The sequence below is a fragment of the Phocoena phocoena genome, chromosome 6, assembly GCF_963924675.1.
Source record: "Phocoena phocoena chromosome 6, mPhoPho1.1, whole genome shotgun sequence".
Taxonomy (NCBI): Eukaryota; Metazoa; Chordata; class Mammalia; order Artiodactyla; family Phocoenidae; genus Phocoena; species Phocoena phocoena.
This window is the reverse complement of record NC_089224.1, coordinates 22,115,618-22,137,436: the sequence shown is the minus strand read 5'-3', so window position 1 is coordinate 22,137,436 and position 21,819 is coordinate 22,115,618.

Below are 21,819 nucleotides of genomic sequence, written 5' to 3'. Positions count from 1 at the left end.
GGGCAATATTTGATTTAGTAAAAATCAAGGGCTATGTGGAAGCAATGTCAGCAAGATGGCAAACCAGTTCCAGGTTCTCACTCTTCTACAGAAATATCAAGTAAATAACAACGTGCAGACCAAAGTGACCTTGTGGGAACTCTAGAAACCAGTAAAAGACTCACTTTAGATTTAAGGACATGCACAGCTTGGAAGTGAAAGGTTAGAAACAGATATTCTATGTAAATAGTACTCAAATGAGAGCAAGGGTGGCTATACTAATACCAGGCTAAATTATACTTAAACCAAAAACTGTTACAGGAGACAAAGAAGGATATTATATAACAGTAAAAGGGTCAATTCACCACAAAGATATAACAATTATAAATATATATGTACCACACATCAGATTTCCTAAATATATGAAGCAGCCATTGACAAAATTGAATGGAGAAACAGACAGCTCTAGAATAATAGTAGAAAGAGTCACATAAGAAAGAGCCATAATAGTAGAAGACTTCAATATCGCACTTTCAATACTGGATAGAAGAATCAGACAGAAGATCGATAAGGAAAAGAAGACTTGACAACACTATAAAACAATTGGACCTCACAGACATATGCAAAATACTTCACCAACAGTAGCAGAATTTGTGTATTATTTTCTCAAGTGCATATGGAACATTCTGTAGAATAGACTATATTTTAGATCACAAAATAAGTCTTGATACATTTAAAAGGAATAAAATCTTACAAACTATCTTTTCCAATTACAATAGAGTGAAACTAGACATCAATAGCAGAAGGAAAACTAGAAAATCACAAACATATGGAAATTAAGCAATACACTCTGAAAAAACAAATGAATCAAAGAAGAAATCATAGTGGAAATTAGAAAATGTCTTGAGACAAGTAAAAATGAAAGCACAGCATACCAAAACTTATGGGATGCAGCAAAAACAGTGCAAAGAGGGAAATTTATATCTGTAAAAGTTCACATTTTAAAAGAAGAAAGATCTCAAACCAACAATCTAAATTTACTACTTAAGGAACTAGAAAAAGAAGGACAAACTAAATCTAAAGCTAACAGAGGAAGGAAATATGAAGATTAGCACAGAGATTTAAAAAAAAAACTCAGAAAACAATAGAGAAATCAATGAAACCAAGAGTCAGTTCTTCAAAAATATCAACAAAGTTGACAATGGATAAATGAGAGAAGATTCAAATAGCTAAAAATGGAAATAAAAGCAGAGACATTACAATTAATTTTACAGAAATAAAAAGGATTATGAGAGAAAATTGTGAAAAATTGTATGCCAACAACCTGGATAACTTTGATGAAATGCAAAAATTTCTAGAAACACACAACCTACTAAGATTGAGTCATAAAGAAATAGAAAATCTGAACAGACCTATAGTCACTAAGGAGATTGAATCAGTAATCACAAATCTTCCAACAAATTAAAACCCAGGACAAGATGGCTTTACTGGTTAAGTCTACCAAACATTTTAGGAAGAATTAACATCAATCCTCCTCAAACTCTTCCAAAATATTCAAGAGGAAGGAACATTCCAAACTCATTCTATGAGGCCAGAATTACCCTGATATCAAAGCCAGACAAAAACACTACAAGGAAAGAAAACTACAGGTCAATGTTCTATATGGATATTGATGCAAAAATTCTCAAAAAAATACTAGCGAACCAAGTTCAAAAGCACATTCAAATGATTATACACCATGGCAATGTGGAATTTATTCTTGCAATGCAAGGCGATTTAACGTATAAAAATCAATCAATGTAAAACACTTCATTAACAGAATGAAGGAAAACATATGATCACCTCAACTGATACAGAAATAGCATTTGATAAAATTCAGTACCCTTTCATAATAATAATTTTAAAAACACCTAACAAACTAGGAATAGACAAAAACTACCTCAAGATAATAAAGGCCATACATAAAGAGCCCTCACGTAACATGTTACTAATGGTGTAAGACTGAAATCTTTTCCTCTATGATTAGGAAAAAGACAAGGATGACTGCTTTCACTGCTTATATTCAGCATAGTTATAGAAGTCCTATCCAGAGCAATTGGACAAGAAAAAGAAATAAAAATCATCCAAATTGAAAAGGAAGAAGCAAAACTATTTGTTCTCAGATGACTTATATGTAGAAAACTTTGCACTTATATGTAGAAAACTTTGCACTTATATGTAGAAAATCTTAAAAAGTCTACAAAACACTTAGAACTAACAAATAAATTCAGCAAAGTTTATAAATGTAAAATCAGCACACAAAAATCAGTTGCATCTTTTTATGGCTGAGTAATATTCCATTGCATTTATGTGCTACATTTTCTTTATCCATTCATCTGTTGATGGGCACTTAGGTTGCTTCCATGTCATGGCTATTGTAAATAGAGCTGCAATGAACATATTGGTACATGACTCTTTTTGAATTATGGTTTTCTCAGTGTATATGCCCAGTAGTGGGATTGCTGGGTCATATGGTAGTTCTATTTGTAGATTTTTAATGAACCTCCATACTGTTCTCCATAGTGGCTGTATCAATTTACATTCCCATCAACAGTGCAAGAGTGTTCCCTTTTCTCCACACCCTCTCCAGCATTTATTGTTTCTAGAATTTTTTTTTTTGGCAGTACGCGGGCCTCTCGTTGTGGCTTCTCCCATTGTGGAGCACAGGCTCCAGACGTGCAGGCTCAGTGGCCATGGCTCATGGGCCCAGCCGCTCCATGGCATGTGGGATCTTCCCGGACTGGGGCACGAACCCGTGTCCCCTGCATTGGCAGGCGGACTCTCAACCACTGCACCACCAGGGAAGCTCTGTTTCTAGATTTTTTGATGATGGCTATTCTGACTGGTGTGAGATTATATCTCATTGTAGTTTTGATTTGCATTTCTCTACTGATTAATTATGTTGAGAATTCTTTCATGTGTTTGTTGGCAATCTGTATATCTTCTTTGGAGAAATGTCTATTTAGATGTTCTGCCCATTTTTGGACTGGGTTGTTTGTTTTTTTGTAATTGAGCTGCATGAGCTACTTGTAAATTTTGGAGATTAATCCTTTGTCAGTTGCTTCATTTGCAAATATTTTCTCCCATTCTGAGGGTTGTCTTTTGGTCTTGTTTATGGTTTCCTTTGCTGTGCAAAAGCTTTTAAGTTTCATTAGGTCCCATTTGTTTATTTTTGTTTTTATCTCCATTTCTCTAGGAGGTGGGTCAAAAAGGATCTTGCTGTGATTTATGTCATAGAGTGTTCTGCCTATGTTTTCCTCTAAGAGTTTGATAGTTATTTGTAGTGAGGTGGATGGAACTGGAGTCTGTCATACAGAATGAAGTAAATCAGAAAGAGAAAAACAAATACTGTATGCTAACACATATATATGGAATCTAAGAAAAAATAAAAAAGATCATGAAGAACCTAGGGGTAAGATGGGAATAAAGACTCAGACCTACTAGAGAATGGAGTTTAGGATATGGGGAGGGGGAAGGGTAAGCTGTGACAAAGTGAGAGAGTGGCATGGACATATATACACTACCAAACGTAAAATAGATAGTGCAAAGTAGCCGCATAGCACAGGCAGATCAGCTAGGTGGTTTGTGACCACCTAGACGGGTGGGATAGGGAGGGTGGGAGGGAGGGAGACGCAAGAGGGAAGAGATATGGGAACATATGTATATGTATAACTGATTCACTTTGTTATAAAGCAGAAACTAACACCATTGTAAAGCAATTATACTCTAATAAAGATGTTAAAAAAAATCAGTTGCATTTCCATATACTAGCATTGGACAATCCAAAAAAGAAATTAAGAAAACCATCCCTTTTACAATAGCATTAAAAAGAATAAACAACTTAGGAATAAACTTAACCAAGGTGGTAAAAGTCTTGTACATTAAACCCCACAATGCCATTGAATAAAACTATAGAAAACACCAATCAATAAAAAGATATTCTTTGTTCATGGATTGGAAGATGTAATCTTGTTAAGATGTTAACACTACTCAAAGTTATCTACAGATATAGTGCAATCCATATTAAAATCCCAATGGTATTTTTCTTTTTGCATAAGTAGAAAAATCCATCCCCAAATTCGTATGGAATCAATATCAATCAATCAAACCAAAACAATTTTGAAAAAAGGAGAGCAAAGTTGGAGGTCTCATAGTTCATGATTTCAAAACTTATTACAGAAACAAAGTAATCAGAAGAGTGAGGTATTGGCATAAAAGCAGACACATAGACCAATGGAATTTAATAGAGACCCCAGTAATAAGCTCCCTCATTTATGGGCAAGTGATTTTTGACAAGAGTACCAAGATCATTCAATGATGAAAGAACAGTCTTGAGCAGATGTTGGGAAATTTGAATATCCACATGCAAAAGAAAGAAGTTCAGCCTTACCTAACGCCATACACAAAAACTAACTCAAAGTGGATCAAAGACCTAGATATGAGGCTTAAAACTATAAAAGTGTTAGAGGAAAACATAGGGGAAAAGCTTCACGACATTGACTTTGCCAATGATTTTTCAACTATGACACCAAAAGCACAAGTAGTAAAAGAAAAAACAGATAAATTGGACTACATCAAAATAAAAACTTCTGTGCACCAAAGGACATAATGAACAGAATGAAAAGGCAACCTGCAGAATGGAAGAAAATGCTTGCAAATCATATATCTGAAAAGGGATTAATATCTAGAATATATGAAGAACACTACAACCCAAAGATGTAAAAGCAAACAACTTGATTTAAAAAACGGGCAAAGGACTTGAATAGACATTTCTTCAAGGAAGATATCTAATGCAAAATGATGCTCAGCATCTTTAATCATTATAGAAATGCAAATCAAAACCATAATGAGATACTACTTCACACCAACTAGATTGGCTACTATTTAGTATAGACAATAAGTTTTGGCAAGAATGTGGAAGAAGTGGAACACTTGTGCATTGCTGGTGGGAATGTAAAGTGTTACAATTCCAGTGGAAAATAATATGGCATTTCCTAAAAAGATTAAAAGAATTACCATATGATCCAGCAATTCTGCTTTTGGGTACATAACTAAAAAACTGAAAGCAGTTTCTCAAAGTGATATTCATACATCCATGTTCGTAACAACACTATTCACAGTAGCCAAAATGTGGAAAACAACCCAAGTGTCCATCATTGACTGAATGGATAAACAAATGTGGTAAATACATGCAATGTAATATTATGCAACCTCAGAAAGAAAGTAAATCTAACACATGCTATAACATGGATGAACCTGAAGACATTATGCTAAGTGAAATAAGCCAGCCACAATAGACATGCACTATATGATTCCACTCATATGAAGGACTTAGAGTAGTCAAATTTATAGAGATAGAAAGTAGCATGGCGGTTGCCAGAGGCTGAGGGGAGAGGAGAATGGAGAATTGTTAAATGAGTACAGACTTTCAGTTTTCCAAGATGAAAAGAGTTCTAGAGATGGAAGATGGCTATGCTTACACAGCAATGTGAATGTACTTAATACTACTGAACCTTACACTTAAAAATGGTAAGGAAGGTAAATTTTGTTATGCGTGTTTTACCACAATGAAAAAAACGTGAAGGACTGCTATATTTAAAATAGATAACCGACAAGGACATACTGTATAGCGTGGGGAACTCTGCTCAACACTCTGTAATAACCTAAATGGGAAAATAATTTGAAAAAAAATAGATACATGTATATTTATAACTGAATCGCTTTGCTTTACACCTGAAACTAACACAACATTGTTAATCAACTATACACCAATGTAACATAAAAATTAAAAAAAAGTGAAGGACCAACAAAACCATGGGAATGAGGGAATTGATCAAGGAGGCAATGGAAAGACCTCCAGAATCCAAGTGAGGGAATGACTTGGCCTCTGAGGCTTGATAGTGGTAATTCTTTGTATGTAGAAAGCATGGGTTAAAGGAAGGACTCTCTGGGGACAGAGGCTCAGGAGTTAGCCTAGAGATCCATGGTTCTCAAAGGTCCAGGGGCATTGGAATAGCTAGAGAGCTTATTTAGGGTGTAGGTGTAGGCTGTCACCACCCACTCACATTCAGTGGGTCTAGGAAGAACCTGAGAATGTGCATTCCTAATAAGCTAACAGGTGATGCCAATGCTGCTGGTCCAGGACCCCACTTTGAGCACCACTGTTCCAGGGAAAAGGCAGGGGGCTATCAATAGGTACTGGAAGCAAGGTGATCAACTAGCCTGTGGCCGGCAGGGTGATGTCTGTGTCCATTGTGGGGTCTGGACACCTGGTCTGGTCTGTTTACACTTGTGCTGCAAGGTTTACAAGAAGCCACCTGAGGTAGATTTACTACCCACTCATAAGACCAGCATCATTACATAAACAACCCCAAACGATCCATTTCCTGGATGTTCCCTCCCTGCCTGCCCCAAGTTCAGCAAAACTGAAACCACCTGCCTCTCTGAGAGAGGCGTCCTTATACTTTAATTACCCGCTTTTATGGGCTCTGTGATATGGGTTCTGACCTTGATGATTGTGTTCTTGTCTATCACGTGACCTGGCAAGATAGCAGTCTGTACACTGTGAGCTCCATGCTTTGATGCTTTTTAGGGCTGAATGCAAGCAGCTGCTTTTCAAAACACAGAGTTAATAATTCTCCAAGTTGGAAGCTGGGATTTGCACCCCGGGGAGGGTTGACTTTGTGTTGGGAAGTCTGCTTCAACATCTGGCCCTTGGCAGGGTTTCCAGGAGATTCAGGCAGCTGCTGCTTCCTTCTTTCCCATCCGGGAAAAATGTTATGATTGCTACGACCTACACAGCAGCTGGGAAGATAGCAGAGTGTGTTCTGGGGTCTTCTACACTCAGAGCATACTCTGGACAAGACATTGGGGCTGGGGTTCTAGGGCTAGTCTTTATTGGCCTTCAATCTGGTACCATGGAACCATCAATCCCTTTCTCTGGGCATCTATCAAGTTGGGGGTAGGGGGTATTCTGGCTCACGAGTGTGTGTGTAGCAGTTCCCTCTGGTCCTCAGCACTGGGGAGCTTGCAGATACAATCCATCTCCTCAAATAAGGCCATCTTGCCAGCAGCTGATCATGGACCCATGGGTATCCAGAGAGCAGTGCAAAGTGCCTTTTGACTCTGCCTCTCTCCAGCAGGTGACTCCTGGTCTCTGTGCCATTGGCCTTGAGCTTCTGGGGGCCCAAGGGTCCCTCCTCCCTACTTTCCTTGTTCTCCCATTCTGCCACTGTCTTTTGTGCCGAAGCTGTGGGGATGTCTTCCTATTCCTAATGGCACTATCTTTGCCTGATGGCTGTGTCTCCCCATGGTTCTCTGCAGGGTGTGGGCTCTAGCGAGGCAGGAGAGTGGATGTTGAGCCTGAGAGATCTGGGTGAGGCAGCATGTGAGTGGACCCCAGCTCCAGGAACATCTTGGTTACATGACTCTCTTCCTCTGGACAGCATCTCCCCTCTAAGGAGTGATGTGTCATCACAGAAGAGCACCCAGTGCCTGGCATATTGTAAGTGCTCAAAAAATGTCTATTATTATCACTCTCATGACACCATGGCCTGGGGAGCTCACTGGTCCTTCCCCAGGCTCCCCTGAGCTCTTTGTGGGGCTAAAAGGTGCATCGGTGACTTTGAGGAGCTCATTGGGAGAAATAATCGCCTGTTTCCTCTTTGGAGAACCCGAGACACTCTTCCTGTTGGATGATTACGGAGTGAGGTTAGGACTCAGGAGGAGAGGAGTGTGACTTTGCTTCCCGGGGGCAGTTTCCCACTCCCTGATGGCACCAGGAAGGCAGTATTAATACTTGTTGGCAAAAAACAAATAACTTGTAGCCCTGGGAAAACTGACTTGGAGAGAGTGTGCCTGCTTCAGCTATTGCTATTTGAAAAGAACAGGCTTTCTCAGCTGACACTGAATCAAATGTGATGAACTACGAAGCCTCTGACACTGTCTCCCTGTGGAAACGGCACTGCTTCTGGGGAGATGGAATCTGGATGACAAAGCTGTGGAAAGAGGACTAAGGTGTCCCAAATTCTGGATTCTGCCTCTAAACATGCAAGTCTCCACGTGGAAAAGGAGGTGCCTGGGTGGTTCATGGCCTCAGGTGCTGTGACTGATGGCTCTTGACTGCCAAGTGTCTCTGGGCATGGTGTCATGCATGGCCCCACATCTGGACGGACCTGCCTGGGCTAGAGGTGGCGCACTAAGGGCAAGGCCATCTCTGGTGGGGAGGATGGAGCCCAGGGCCCTGCAAGAGCTGCCGCCATGACTGGGTGGGGTTTTCTTCAGGTCAGGTGAGCAGCATGTCCTCTTCCCCTCTCTTTCCACTGCACAGTGGACTGGTGTGTGTGTGTGGGGGGGGGGCCTGTAAAATGGTATAAAGTGCAGAGTGAGGGGGAGGTGCTGAATGTTGAACATGGAAAATTCAGTCTTCTGTCTTCATTAGCATGGAAACTACTCAAATGTATACTTGGAGTATAAAAGAGTATACATTTGAATCTCAGTTTTGTATTTATGAAAAGAAAAGAAATTGAATACCTGGGGATGATGCTTCAATGCACAAATGTGTGAATGTTCGAATATGCGTGGAAATGCATTTTCAATAAACTTATACCTTGGAATTGCTCTGCATCTAAATCCTGAATGGGGGCTTCCCTGGTGGCGCAGTGGTTGAGAGTCTGCCTGCCGATGCAGGGGACGCGGGTTCGTGCCCCGGTCCGGGAGGATCCCACATGCCGCAAAGCGGCTAGGCCCATGAGCCATGGCCACTGAGCATGCGTGTCCAGAGCCTGTGCTCCGCAACGGGAGAGGCCACAACAGTGAAAGGTCCGCGTACCACAAAAAAACAAAACAAAATGAAAAAAACAATAAATAAATCCTGAATGCACGAAATAAATGTACTTTTGTCTCAGGTGAATCTAATCAATATTGTAAATGAAGCTGTGAAAAAATCCTTTGACAATTTTAGGTTACTGATCAAGGCACCATTTTTACTTGAGATTTCACAGTTTATGTTGGATCATTTTAAGTGTCACTTTGTAAGTAAATTTTCGATTTTGAAATTGGCTATATATTTGTTTCAGGAGTAGTAACTGAGCTTCAGATGAAAGCAGAGGGCGTGAGTTTATATACCTCTGTCTAGAAAACCTGTATGTAGAAAACTATGGCACCCTATCATGCTGTGATTTCACAGTTCACAAAATTCCTCCTTCAGTGGCATCCCTGAGTCAGGGATCAGGTTCTGTGCAGTCAATGGCAATAAGAGAAATTAAGATAAAAAAAGACTGAGAGGAAATAGCCCTGGAGTTGGGCAGGAAGCATCCAGTCTGGCTATTAAGAGCCTTGTGACACTGATGTGCCGAGATGGCTGCAGAGGAGGCTGTGACAAAAGTTCGGGTGGCTTTCCTTCACGGGAACACCAGCAAGGCCAATGCTGGAGTGGACTGGCATGTGGGTGCCCCTGCTGTGACTGGCCACCCACGTCGTCCTTTAGGAATGTGACTTAGGTGTCATTTCCCTGACCCTCTAGATAAAGTAGAGGGCCTGGTTCACACTCCCTTAGTCTCTTCCATGACACCCCCTCAGCTATGCTCGGCGGAGGCCACTGGAACTTCTTGTTGAAGCCCCTGCATGCACAAGCCCGTCCCCTGTGTGTTCATTTCTTCTGGCTCTGAGCTGGATGCCTCCTGTAGCCCCTCCCGGTCACACATTTTACAAATACTAAAGGGGTGAGTGGTCCTTCCTCCAGCTGGACTTGGCAATGGCTACCTTGCTTGGGGAGCTGAGTTTCAGATGAAGAAGTACTGGATGCAAAGATATTCCTAAGTTTTTATTTCCACCATCAAGAGGCAAGTAAAGTGCATAATGGTGGTTAGGTGGGGCAGACGTCCTGGGCTTTGTCCCCATGGTTACAAAGGCCACCGTACCCCACATGAGGGGTAGAGATGGAGCCGCCAGCTTGGACCTGAGGCCAGTTCTGGGATGGGTGGGTGTGCCCTGCAGGGCAGCTACTCACCTAGACTTGCCATCCATCCATCCATCTATCCATCCACTTGTGTCTACAGGCCCTTCCATCTCCAACATGACTCCTCTCACCAGGACTCCCCACTCTCCCCACCACTGGGTCTTTCTCACTGCTTTTAAATATAATGAAGAGCCTCATTTTAAACAAACACCTCCCTTCCCCCAGCCTGCCCCACATCTACTCCCCATCTCTTCTCTCTCATTCTCATGAGGTTCGTGAGAGAACGGACTTTCTCAGCACCTTCCCCTCCCCAGCCCACTCCCATCCAGTTCCTCCCACCCCCAAGAGAGAACACACTCAGCTCCTACTCAGGCCACCGGCGACTCCATGCATCTACATCCAAGAAGGCACCTTCAGGGCATCCCCATGGCCCCCATTTCTTCATGATGCACCTTCTCTTAGGATCCCTTCAGGCTATCTCCCTGGCTTGAGAGATGTAGTTGTTACATATTCGCTGAACAATTGAATTATCCTGAAGGCCAACAGGTTGTTCTCTTTTTTCTGTGGCAAGGAGGATACATTTCTCACAACTTTTATCTACTCAGGTTGAGTTGGAGGATTTTTATTGCCACTACAAATTTAAATGGCCGGAGATGGGCCTTCTCTGCCTTTCGCCTTCTGACAAGGAGTAGTATCCACGGGATGTGCTGCGAGAGCCTCACCTAAGCTGGAGCGACCTCCCTGGAAGCAGAATTGCCTGGGGGCTGGTGGCAGGTACGTGGAGACCTGGGCATGCTGGCACCTGGGCTGGGACACTGGGTTCTGGACGCTCCTCTCCCTGCATCTGCGTCCTCACTCCCAGCTCAAAGGTGCAGGTGGAAGGAGAGAGTCCACAGTGGGTGATTGTACATCACCTCCTGGTCCTGGCTGTGACCCAGGGGAAGGCAGTCACTGGGAATCTCTCTCCCTCCAGGACCACATGCAAAGGGGAAATCTGTAATAGTCGGGTGCTCCAAACAGGGCATATGTTTCCCGAGGTGGCATCTGAAGGAATAAATTGAGTGACATATGGCCTGCTGCAGTTGCAAGTTCTAGTGCAGTCGGGATTGTTTCTTTCTGGCCACGTCAGAACACTCGAGGGCACAGGTTCTGGACCCGGGACCATTTTGTCCCCAGGGAACATTAGGCGATGCTGGAGATACATCTGGTCGTCACAACTGGTAGGAGGCCAGGAAGATGCCAAGTGTCCTCCAGTGCAAAAGGCAGCCCCACGACATCACCCGACCCCAAAGGTCCATGGTGCTGAGGTCGAGAAACTCTGTTCTGAGTGGCCGCCTGGAGGGCTGGTTCTACTTAGTGGACTGAGAGAGTTTCCATGTGTCCAGGCCTCATGCTGAGGTTCTAAGGAGGAGAGGAAAGCTCTGGGTGTCCTGCCAAGGCTCCGAGGGTTGGCTCATTGGCCCCAGCTGCTGCTTTTCCTCCTTGTGTAGCTCTCTGTGTCCCCAAAGACTGGACCCCAAGCACCAGAGAGCTCCAGGCACACAAGGTGTGTGGGTCTGCCCCAGGGGCTGTGAGGGGGACCCTGTTCTGCTCTAAAGCAGTGAAGGGGGACCTCATGGTCAGTCCAACGGGAATTGGAAATAGTGTGAGGAAGACATCACGGTCGCTTGTGCTCTGGCTGGTTATCTACTGGATGACATCTCCTCAGAACTCAGTAACTGGAGACAATTTGTTAGATCTTATGTCTACCTTGGGTCAGGGATTCTGGCAGGGCATGACTGGGTGACTTTTCAGCTCCAGGTAGCATGGGCTGAGCTAACTTGGTGGTCATCTACTGGCCAAGAGGTGTCTGGGTGTCCAAGCTCTTTGTTCCCATACGTGGCACATTGATGGAGGTGGTTGTAGGCTGCACCCGGCTAGGGCAATGGCTCAGAGGGCTTCAGCAGAGCACCTGAGGGTGGCAGGCTGCCTAATGGTGCTTCAGAGTTCCCAAGGAGGGTCCCACGAGATGGGAAGAGAATGCAGTTATTTCATAATGCCTGAGCCCAGAACCTGGCATCATGTCCTGTCATGTCAGCCATACTTTATTGGTCAAAGGAGACCCAGAGCCACCCAGATTCACCGGGGAGGGGACACAGACAACCACCTGTCTATTGGGGGGGGGTGTCAAAGAAATGGGAACCATCTTTAATCCCCCCCACTCCAGCTTCATCCCAGAGTGAATGGGAGGCATGTTAGGGGTAATGAGGTCCAGACACTGAGCCAGATGTGCCGCTCTCTTCTTCTGGAAAGGCCAAGTTCTGAGGAAGGCAGTGCCAGGATGTCAGTAGTGCAGGAGTGACCTGGTGATGAAGATCACGGCACGGGTAAGTGGCCCAGCTCTGCGGCAGTCCCTTTTCCATGTGGGTGGCCTCACCATTCCTTTCTTCCTGGTGGCTACCCTCACTGCACATTAATGCATGGGTTTCCTGATTACAGAACAGCTGGCAAAGCAGGATCTGATCCCCATAGTCCACAGTGACATGGCTCCCTGGCCCAGACTGTGCTTATCAAGTGTCAGTTTGGTAAGAATGGTTCTGCCTGAGCCCCCGACGGAGAGTGTGGCGGGAGGTAGAATGTTCTAGAACAAGCCAGCTCTGCACCTACAGCTCCTGCTTCCTCACAAGGGGTCCTCAGGATTTCATGGCCAACAGGACTGTTGAGAAGACTCATGGGGACTTAGGAATAGGCCAAATGGGGAAGCCAGGAAATGTAGGCAGGAAGGACCACGGCTCCTGTTTAACCCCTCGTGTTAAAGGTATGTGATGGTTTGAAGTGTGTTGACATCAGATTCCCCTTCAAGGAGAAGTCTGTGGCCCTCCTGTTTCTCCCACACGTGAGGGGTCCTTAGGACTCTGCTTCAGTCTCTGCCCTGGAGTTCCTCTCCCTTCACTCTTCCTCCTCGAGCCTGATTTGCTAAGGCTGCCAGATAAACTGCACTCTCCCTACAGATCCATCTTGGGAGTAAAGCCGTTTCTGGTCATTTAATTCACTTTCGACACGACCAATGACTATCTGCTGGAGGGGAGATTACAAGCAAAGACGTAGCACAAAGATGTAAAGACGCCTGCAGAGATAGTCATAGCTCCCAGGGTTATTCACAGACATTTAGGAGATGCTGGGATGCTGAGGATGGCTGGAAGAAAAGCATCCTTCCAGATGTTATTTCAAATGTGATGCTAATAAGGCAATTAAAAAGCTTCACACAGAGAAAATATTTGATGAATTTTAGCTATTTAAAAAAATACTTTATATTTCCTTTGATAATTGCATTTTAGAATAATTTTCTCTATCAGTAATTTAACTTTCCATCCTATTGGTCCTATTGGTGAGATATGGTTCCGACTTCTGCTCTGCACACGTAACCTGTTAAGAAAAACCCCCTTCCCTGGGAAGTAGGTGACTGGTATGAAAATATCTGTGGCTGAATGTACTCAGTAAATGTGAGATGGTGTGGAGGGGGCATCTCTCTAGTTTTGAAACAAACCTTGAATGATCCTTTAGACAATTAGAAAGTAATTCATAAATTGATTTATTTTCCTTTTGATTTTGCTTCATCTTGGAAGGTAAGGATCCTGGGCCATGAAACCCTGAACATCAAATTCCCTGCTGTGCGTCATTCAGATGCTCAGGAAATGTTGGTTGAACACCTTTTCTCAACACAGATCCCAGCTGCTTCTCGGGAAGAATGAACTGGTGATGTCAGCCTGGAATTGTCCACCTCAATTCAATCCTTTGCCTCTCTGTAGGGGACAAATTAGCCCCCAGAGACTCTATTGTACTTGTGTTCTGTTTTCTTGGTGTGTAGGCATGGTCGTACATGCATGAAAACATAAAAGAAGGAGGAGAAAACAGCTCTCTAAATGACCTGAAAAACCAACCCAAGTCCTGTTGATCTTTCATGCAGGCCACAGCCCCTGGGATTGTTCAGCTTGGGAACCTTTCTGGGTATCAGTGATAAATGACTGTGACTTGGCCGGACGTCCCTGTCTTCCTCCTGTCCTGTGGCAGGTGCTGTATTTACTTTAGCTATTTTCTCCCCTAGTGGAAAGTACATTAGAAGCTGATGATTTATTTACTTAAGGACTACCAAAGAAATCATGCAGAAAACACCTTGTATTGTATTAGATCTTGTGTGTCTGTTTCCTTGGAATATATGTTCTACTGAAAAGGAAATCCAAGAATTGGACCCTTAGGGAATACGAGGAATTGGAAGAGCGTGTGCATTCCCAAACCTGCACAGTGAGAGAGGCGCTCTTGTCAGGAAGGACCTGCTCAGTGCCCCCTTACTTGAGCAGACAGGTGCCAGCTGCCATGGCCCGGACGCAGCACTGCACTAACTGTGTGGCTGTGCAGGAGGCATCTCCATCACCTGCCTGGGAGCCGCACCAGAAAGCAACACACAACCAGGGTAATGCAACAGGACGTGAGAGAATCTGGCCAGGCCTTACAGGGCCACTTTGAATCACCTTTTCCCTGTGAACGGTCTCCTGCTGTGAGGCCCTGTGGTGAAGGGCAGTAACCCAGGAGAGGGCCCTGTAGTGGGCCAGGGAGGTGGGCCTCTGGCTGAGGGCGAGGTATTACGAGCTGACTCTTCAAGGCGGTTGGCGATGGCTCTTTCGTCGCACTACTTATGGTGGAGGGACCAGCTGTCTGTTGAAGGCATTAATGCAAGGATGCTTGCAGGATACAGCCAGCAGGCTGGAACAAGGTGGGGAGTCTGGTGAGTCTAAGCCCTGACCACACATTAAACTCAATCCTGACCTCTGAGCTGGGGCCCGGGTGCTGCTTTGTTCAAATTTTCAGGGTGATTCCCAAGACCCTCAAAGGGTCCCGAAAGGGACAGGGCTTCAGAGAGTAATGGTTTCATGGGGCTCAGGAGGTTGGAGGACAGGCTCTCAGCCTGGGCCGATGGCTGTCCCCATGTAGGTTTGGATAATGGAGCACGATGTCCACACTGACCATGAGGGCCAACCAGCCCTCACAGGACCCACCCCTAACCTTCCCTATTGCTTAGGACCCCAGAACTGTGCACTCCTTGGGGCAAAACTGTTTGGTAGTGTCTAGTAAGGGCTAACCAAACACCTGCTGCAAACACTCCACGACCCAGCCATCTAGTTCCTTGATATGTACTCTAGAGAAATGCACACTTGTATCCAAAAAAAAGATGAACTCAAGTGTCTGTAGCACAAATTGTGGTCATTCCACACTATGTAATAGACTCTGGCCGTAAAAAGAGTGAAGAGCTGACACACTACCACATGGATGAACCTGGACAGCACGATGCTCAATGAAAGAAGCTGACATAAAAGGTCACATATTCTATGGTTTCACTGATGTGAACCATCTAGAATAGGTAAATTCACAGAGACAGAATGCAGACTGGTGGTGGCCAGAGGCTTCAGGTGGGGCTGGTGGTAAGGGAGAGTGGGGAGAAACTACTTGATGGGTCAGGGCTTTCATTTTGGAGCGATGGAAATGTTTTGGAACTAAATAGAAGTTAGTGATTGCAAAGCATTGTGAATGTACTAAATGTCACTGAATTGTTCACTTTAAAATAATGTGTTTTATGTTATGTGAATTTCACTTCAATAAATTAAAAAAAAATAAATTAAAAAAACCCTGCCCATCAGCTTTATTAATAGTAGTCCCAAACTGGAAATGACCCAAATGTCTACCAGTCTCCGAATAAAGTGTATTTTATCCACATGCTGGCATCCTACACAGCAAGGACAAGGTATGTAAATTCAAACATGGGTGCCTCTCACAGACTTTGTGCTGGGACACAGCATGCTCACACCATGTGCGTCCGTTCATACGAAAGTCAAGAACATGCAAGACCAACCACTGGTGGTGGAAGTAGAATAGTGGCCATCTCTGGAGGGAATTTCTGGGGTGGCAAAATGTTCCATGCATTGATGTGGGGGCCATGACACAAGCGTATATTCTTGTCGAGACTAAACTGCACCCTTAAGATTATCGCTCTGTTCTGTATGTAAATGTACTTTAAAAAACTAATAATTCTGAGAAAGGAGAAAGATCTATTTAGAGACATAGAAACATTAACCCTTATATATGGACTCACCAACTCCAGGCTGGCCAGATGTCCACACGGGACCTGTCACCTGGCTGGTCCTTCTCTGTGCGCTGGCAACACCTGAGTCCAGCTTCGCTCCTCTGCTTCCACATTACTTTGTCATTTCCTGCTTTGTGTATCTGTCCCCAGCAGGTCTGCAAGTCCTCGAGGGCAGGACCAATTCTCACTCCCTGTGGGGACCCTGGCCTGGAGCATAGTAGGAGCTTTATGAAGTGTAGTGGAGGGACCCATGGAACTGGACTTTTTCTGGGTGGACAGGGACAGGGAGGCAGGAGGAGACCCCATGGTCACAGTGACCTCAGGTGTACCCGCAGTGATGGCAGGCATCCACAGCACTGCTTGGCACCTGCCCACACGTGGACAGGAGCCCTGAGGGGGTGTCTGGACCAGATTCTCAGTGTGCTCTGTCCAGGCAGAGTGACTTCTGGGGCCTCACTCAGCCAACAGCCTTCACACCTGCCGTCCTTTCTGGCCTCAGGAAGCCCTCTCACTTACAGCAGCCTCGTGTGCTGAGACCTTGACCCCAGGAAGACTCCCACAGCACGCTCAATCCTGCCCTGGCATTTGGGGCAGGCCTCCAGGAACTTGGAGCAGAGCTTCTCAGACTTTCCTGGACCCCAAGATGCCCAGGGATGTGGAAACATGCAGATTCTTACTCAGAGGGTCTGGGGGTGGTGAAGCTGACGTTCTGGTCTGTAAGGTCTGGCAGGAAATAAAACTTGGTAAAAAATGATGAACATGTATGTTTATATACATATTAGCTAGCTCATACACACAGGAGCATACCCAAACCTAAATGTGCAGAATTTAAAGGACCATCAATCGATGAACCCTGAGGTAACATAAATGAGGCAGGCTCACACCCCCAAGCCCCAAGCCCTTTCCCCATCACAGCACTCCTCACACACCACCCAGATTTTTTGCATTTCTCTCCGTCTGGTGGCCTGCTGGGGGTCAGACACAGCTTTCTCCTCTGGCATGGAGGCTGTGTGGGAACTACCCTGCCCAGCCTCACCAGGAACTTTCCCGCTGCACCTCCTGTTTCCACAGAGCTACTTTTAGAATACTATTTTTAACCTGTTTGAAGTTCACATTGACTTCACAGCCTAATTGGAAAGGTCACCTCCCTGGAATTGTCTGTCCTACACTCCACCCTGTGGACAGTACAGAGCAGAGATGATCAGCTATCCCTAGCGGGGGCCACGAGCCAGCATCCTTCCCTGCCAGGGTCCAGGCGAGGTGACGGTGGAGTCCGGCCCCCAGGCCAGGTCAGATGCAGGTCAGTTCTCAGTTCTCTCTTTCACCTTCCACCCGTGCTGACCCATCAGGCACACACACCCTGGAGCAGACACAGACCCTGCTCCGTTCTCTCTGCAGCCCAAGGTAAGGCTGAGGGAAGGGTCTGTGTGGGCCCTGCACAGGCTGTGCCTTTCCTTTTCAGGAATGCTCTGCCCCAGCCCCACGGACTGTTCCTCCAGGGCACCTGCCCTTCTCACCTGGAGGAGTGTCACAGCCCTTGGAGTGCTTGCAACCACACAGACCACTGGGCCCACCCCAGAGTCTCAGATTGAGTAGATTTGGGCTGGAGCCTGGGGTTTACATGTCTCACCTGATGCTGCAGGTCTGGGGACTGGGCTCTGAGAACCATGGGCCTGTGCCAAAGCGTGTCAGGGTCTGTTGGGGAAATGCCAGGTCTCCCACCCAGCCGCTACAGGCCACGTCTGTGTCTTCTGGGAGGGCAGAGTGCAGACTGTGGTCCCCAAGACTCCTGGGCTCCAATCTCCTAAACATCCTTTCCTGGGTGATGAGAGCTGATCAGTTAATTCCACTACACCTTAGTTTCCCAGTCTGTAAACATTTCTTATCTCATAGGATTGTAGCCTTGTAAGGACCAGCAGGCAGCCCAGTGTGTTCTCTGGAGCTCTGTCTTGATCCCAGGGTGGGCTGAGAGTGGCTCCTTGGGGCAGAGCCATCATGGGCTCTGGCTGTGAGCCCTTTGGCTGTGTGCCCCTGAGCTTTGCCTGGACCACTCTGAGCTGGGTTTCTGTCTGTGATATGGGAGAATACCCCCTCCTCAGTGCTTATCGTGCTGCTCAGAGGCACCTTGAGGTGGTAAATTGGGTGAATGCCCGGCTGGTCACGGAGTGTTCTCTGGGACCTCGTGGCTTTAATCCTGTGAGGGCTCACGAGGTCTGATGCCCCCATCCTGATGCCTCGGCACGTCTCTGCCAAACCAGGTGAACTCAGGGCACCCCAGTCCTGTCTGAAAGCTCTGAAGACCTCTGGGAATGAGTTCTGCAGAATTCTTTGGCCTGAACGCTGACCTGGAGGTGTCTGTTCAGAACTACTTGAGTTTACCTTGGCACGGGGGCAGCTTGTGTTTGCCTTGCTTCCTCTGGACCCCCTGTGGTCGCTGACACCTTCCTTCTCTGGAGCTAGGCATCTCCGTCCTGGCACTGCCTTCCTCCCTTCTCCCACTCCTGTGTAAACAGCAGGAGAGCCGGGGACTGCTTTTCCCACCCGTGCATCTCCTGCAGCCCCTGACACCCATCCTTCACTCAGTAAACAGCTATAATTAACCACGTGCAGGAGGGACAGAGGCTGCACGCAGGGCAAGGTCCATACCTGTAACCAACCCTCCTGCTGAGGGCTTTCCGGGAACTCTCTCCTCCCCTCACTCCCCTCCCCTTCGGGAAGCCGCTGGCAGAGGAATCTGGGCAGTGGGAACTGGCGGGAAAGCCATACATCGAGTCATCCAACTCTGGGCAGACCTAGTGAAAGCAAAGGGCAGAGCACGTGGAGGCCGCTGCTCTCAGCATCAGTGTGGGGAGAAAGTGAAGCCAGGATGGGTGGTGTCTCCTCCACAGAGTGAGCCGGCCCGGGGGTGGGTGTTTGGAGCCCTCTGGGCTGCAGCCTGAATTCTACATTTCAAAGGACACACCAGACAGCCAGGCTTGGGCACGTCCCCTTGGTTGTGTATCCAGGGGTCTGAGTTCGCAGGGCTCAGCACTCGTCTTCTGACTGCCAAGTTTCTGTTAGGACTTAGACTTGGATGTGACCTCCCTCAACCCCAGGCTTGTTTAGGTTTACCTTGGGAACATTGCAAGCAGGGGCCTCCGGGAGCCACCCGTGTCTAGAGGGATGTGGGCCAGACAGCTCCCAACCCTGGGCATCCAGCTCCTCACTGCTGCCCGAAGCCCTGCGCCCAGCTTGGGGTTTAGCACCTGCTCCCTTCCCAGTGAGAGCATCATGGAGACAAAGGAGTCCTTCCGTGTGCCCGAAATCCTGCTTCTAATGGGAACTCTTCCCTCTTCTATTGTTCTGCAAACATAGAGAAAAGCTGCCAAGCTGCTTCCACACAGATCTTTTTTTGGCCTCACTCTTTTTATTTCTTTTATCTTTTTCCATTAAGAAACAGCCACCAGCTCTGAGAGTCACGCTGCCTGCAAAGCTCTCTTACCTCCAGGAGACATCAGATTTTTGTTTAAGAACCTCAGCCAGCTGGATTTCCCATCTGCCATGTCCACACTGATGGCAGACAAAGAAATTCAGCCTAATGTTCCCCAAAGCTGTCTCACAATTGCTGCTTCTGTGGAGGAAGGCCAGGGTCCTTCCGTGCTTATGCTTTGTGGTCTCTGTTCGTAAGGGGTTCACTTTTCAGCAGGGAACACCCCTTGGGGGTCGCCTCCCTCTGGTTTGCCCAAGGACAGTGGGCGTGTCCTTGGAAGTTCAGGCCTGGGCTGCTGGGCACCCATGCTGCTATAATGGGTTTGGAGGAAGGGACAGCAGAACCTGGGTGAGGTGACAGCCCAGCAGTCCTGACTAGGGCCAGAGGGGAACAAAAGGCACTCGGACCAAATGACCAGGGAGCCAACAGGGCCCCTAACTACTAAGATAACAACAACCAGAGGGAAGCAGCAAGGTGACAGAAGATTAAAATAATAATAATAATAAACTCGAGTTAAAAAGCAAACAGAAAACCACAAGTTCCCTCCAATGCGAAACCAAGTCCCTTGGGAGCGAGCTCTCCTTCATTCCTCTTGGCACTCCGGGTCAAAGTCCTCCCCAGGGAGCACACGTGTTTGGGTGGGGACTGCTGTCCGCATGTCAGGAGGAACCCCCCCGGCCCCACTGCCTGGCTGCAGTCCTACACGGGTGCTACCCAGCTCCTCTCTCTAGCCAGGTCACACTTTTCTGCTTCAGTTTCCCCACCTTTAACAGGGAGACACACATAATAGCTAGCACCTGGGATGCTGTGAGCACTTGATGGCTTAGTCTTGACAGGGTCCAGCACATCCCGGGGTGCAGCAACTCCTGGCTCTGTTCCTGTTTGTTTTGTTTTTTAAAATTAGAGTATAGTTGATTTACAATGTTGTGCTAGTTTCAGGTATATAGCAAAGTGATTCAGTTATACACACATACATATATCCATTCTTTTTCAGATTCTTTATGCATATAGGTTATTACAGAATACTGAGTAGAGCTCCCTGTGCTGTACAGTAGGTCCTTGTTGGTTATCTATCTTATATATAGTAGTGTGTGTATGTTCATCCCAAGTTCCTAATTTATCTCCCATCCGCCACGTTCGACAGCAATGCCTGTATAGGGGAGGAGACTCTCCCTCCAGGCTCCTACAGGAGGCCTCACAGGGCTGTCTGCCCCCATTTTTCCCACCATTGGTTACCAAGGGTTTCAGTGCCCTGTGAAACTGCTCTCCTGTGTGTGTCTCTTCATACGAGATCTTCACAATTAAAGGACTTTTTTGGGGGTAAAAACTGGGTCTCAGGCTCCATGTAGTCTCTTCAGATTCTTTAGTCTAAAGTTGGAAGAAGCTAGAGGGCATTTAGAGTCGTTTTTGTCACCAAGCTAAAGCTGTCCACACCTTCCTCCCCACAGCCTGGGGCACAGGCTGGATGTTCAGTGCCTGCTGCCTGGGCCCCGAGTGATGGGTCATGTGGAGGGCTGTGGGTAGCGCGTCTGCACTCGGCTACCAGGGGTGATGGCCTTTCACAGCCTTGACCTGTGACTGGTTGGCGGGATCATCTCAAGTTTCAGAAAGCCTTTCTTACAGACCCCTGTTCTTCTAGTAAGTCCCAGAGAGAGGAAAAAATGGGATTTGTGAGGTAACATATCAGTTATGACAGAGAAGAGGGCTACATGAATGGTGAGGGGCTGGAAATAGCTTTAATGGTTTAAAAACCTGGTGTTTACTCTGGAGCAGAGATTAGGGGTGGGCTTAAAAGCTGTCAGTGATCAAACATCAAAAAAGGAGTCTGACTCTTCGTTACAACCTTGTACAGCCGTGTCTGCAGCAGCATTATTTACAATAGCCCCAAAATGGAAACATCTTAAATGTCCACTGACAGATGAATGGATTAAAAAAATGTGGTATATCCATGCAATGGAACATGCAGGAATGTTCCACAATGAAGCAGTCCAGGAAGGAGGCTCATGTGTCAATGGTCAATAACGTGCCATGTGCTGGAGGCTGTTAGAGTGAGGACCCAAGGCTGTGTGCATAGAGAGAATGGAGAGGATTAGGAGGGTGATGTGGGACACGGTTTTACAGGATGAGTCAGTGTGGACAGCACACTCCAGAGGACGGAAATAGTGTGTGCAGAGGCACGGGGCCCTGGGCACCAGCTGGAGTGATGCCTGCCCGGGTGTGCCATTGGAGCTGTGGGAACTTTGGGGGTTTATCCTACAG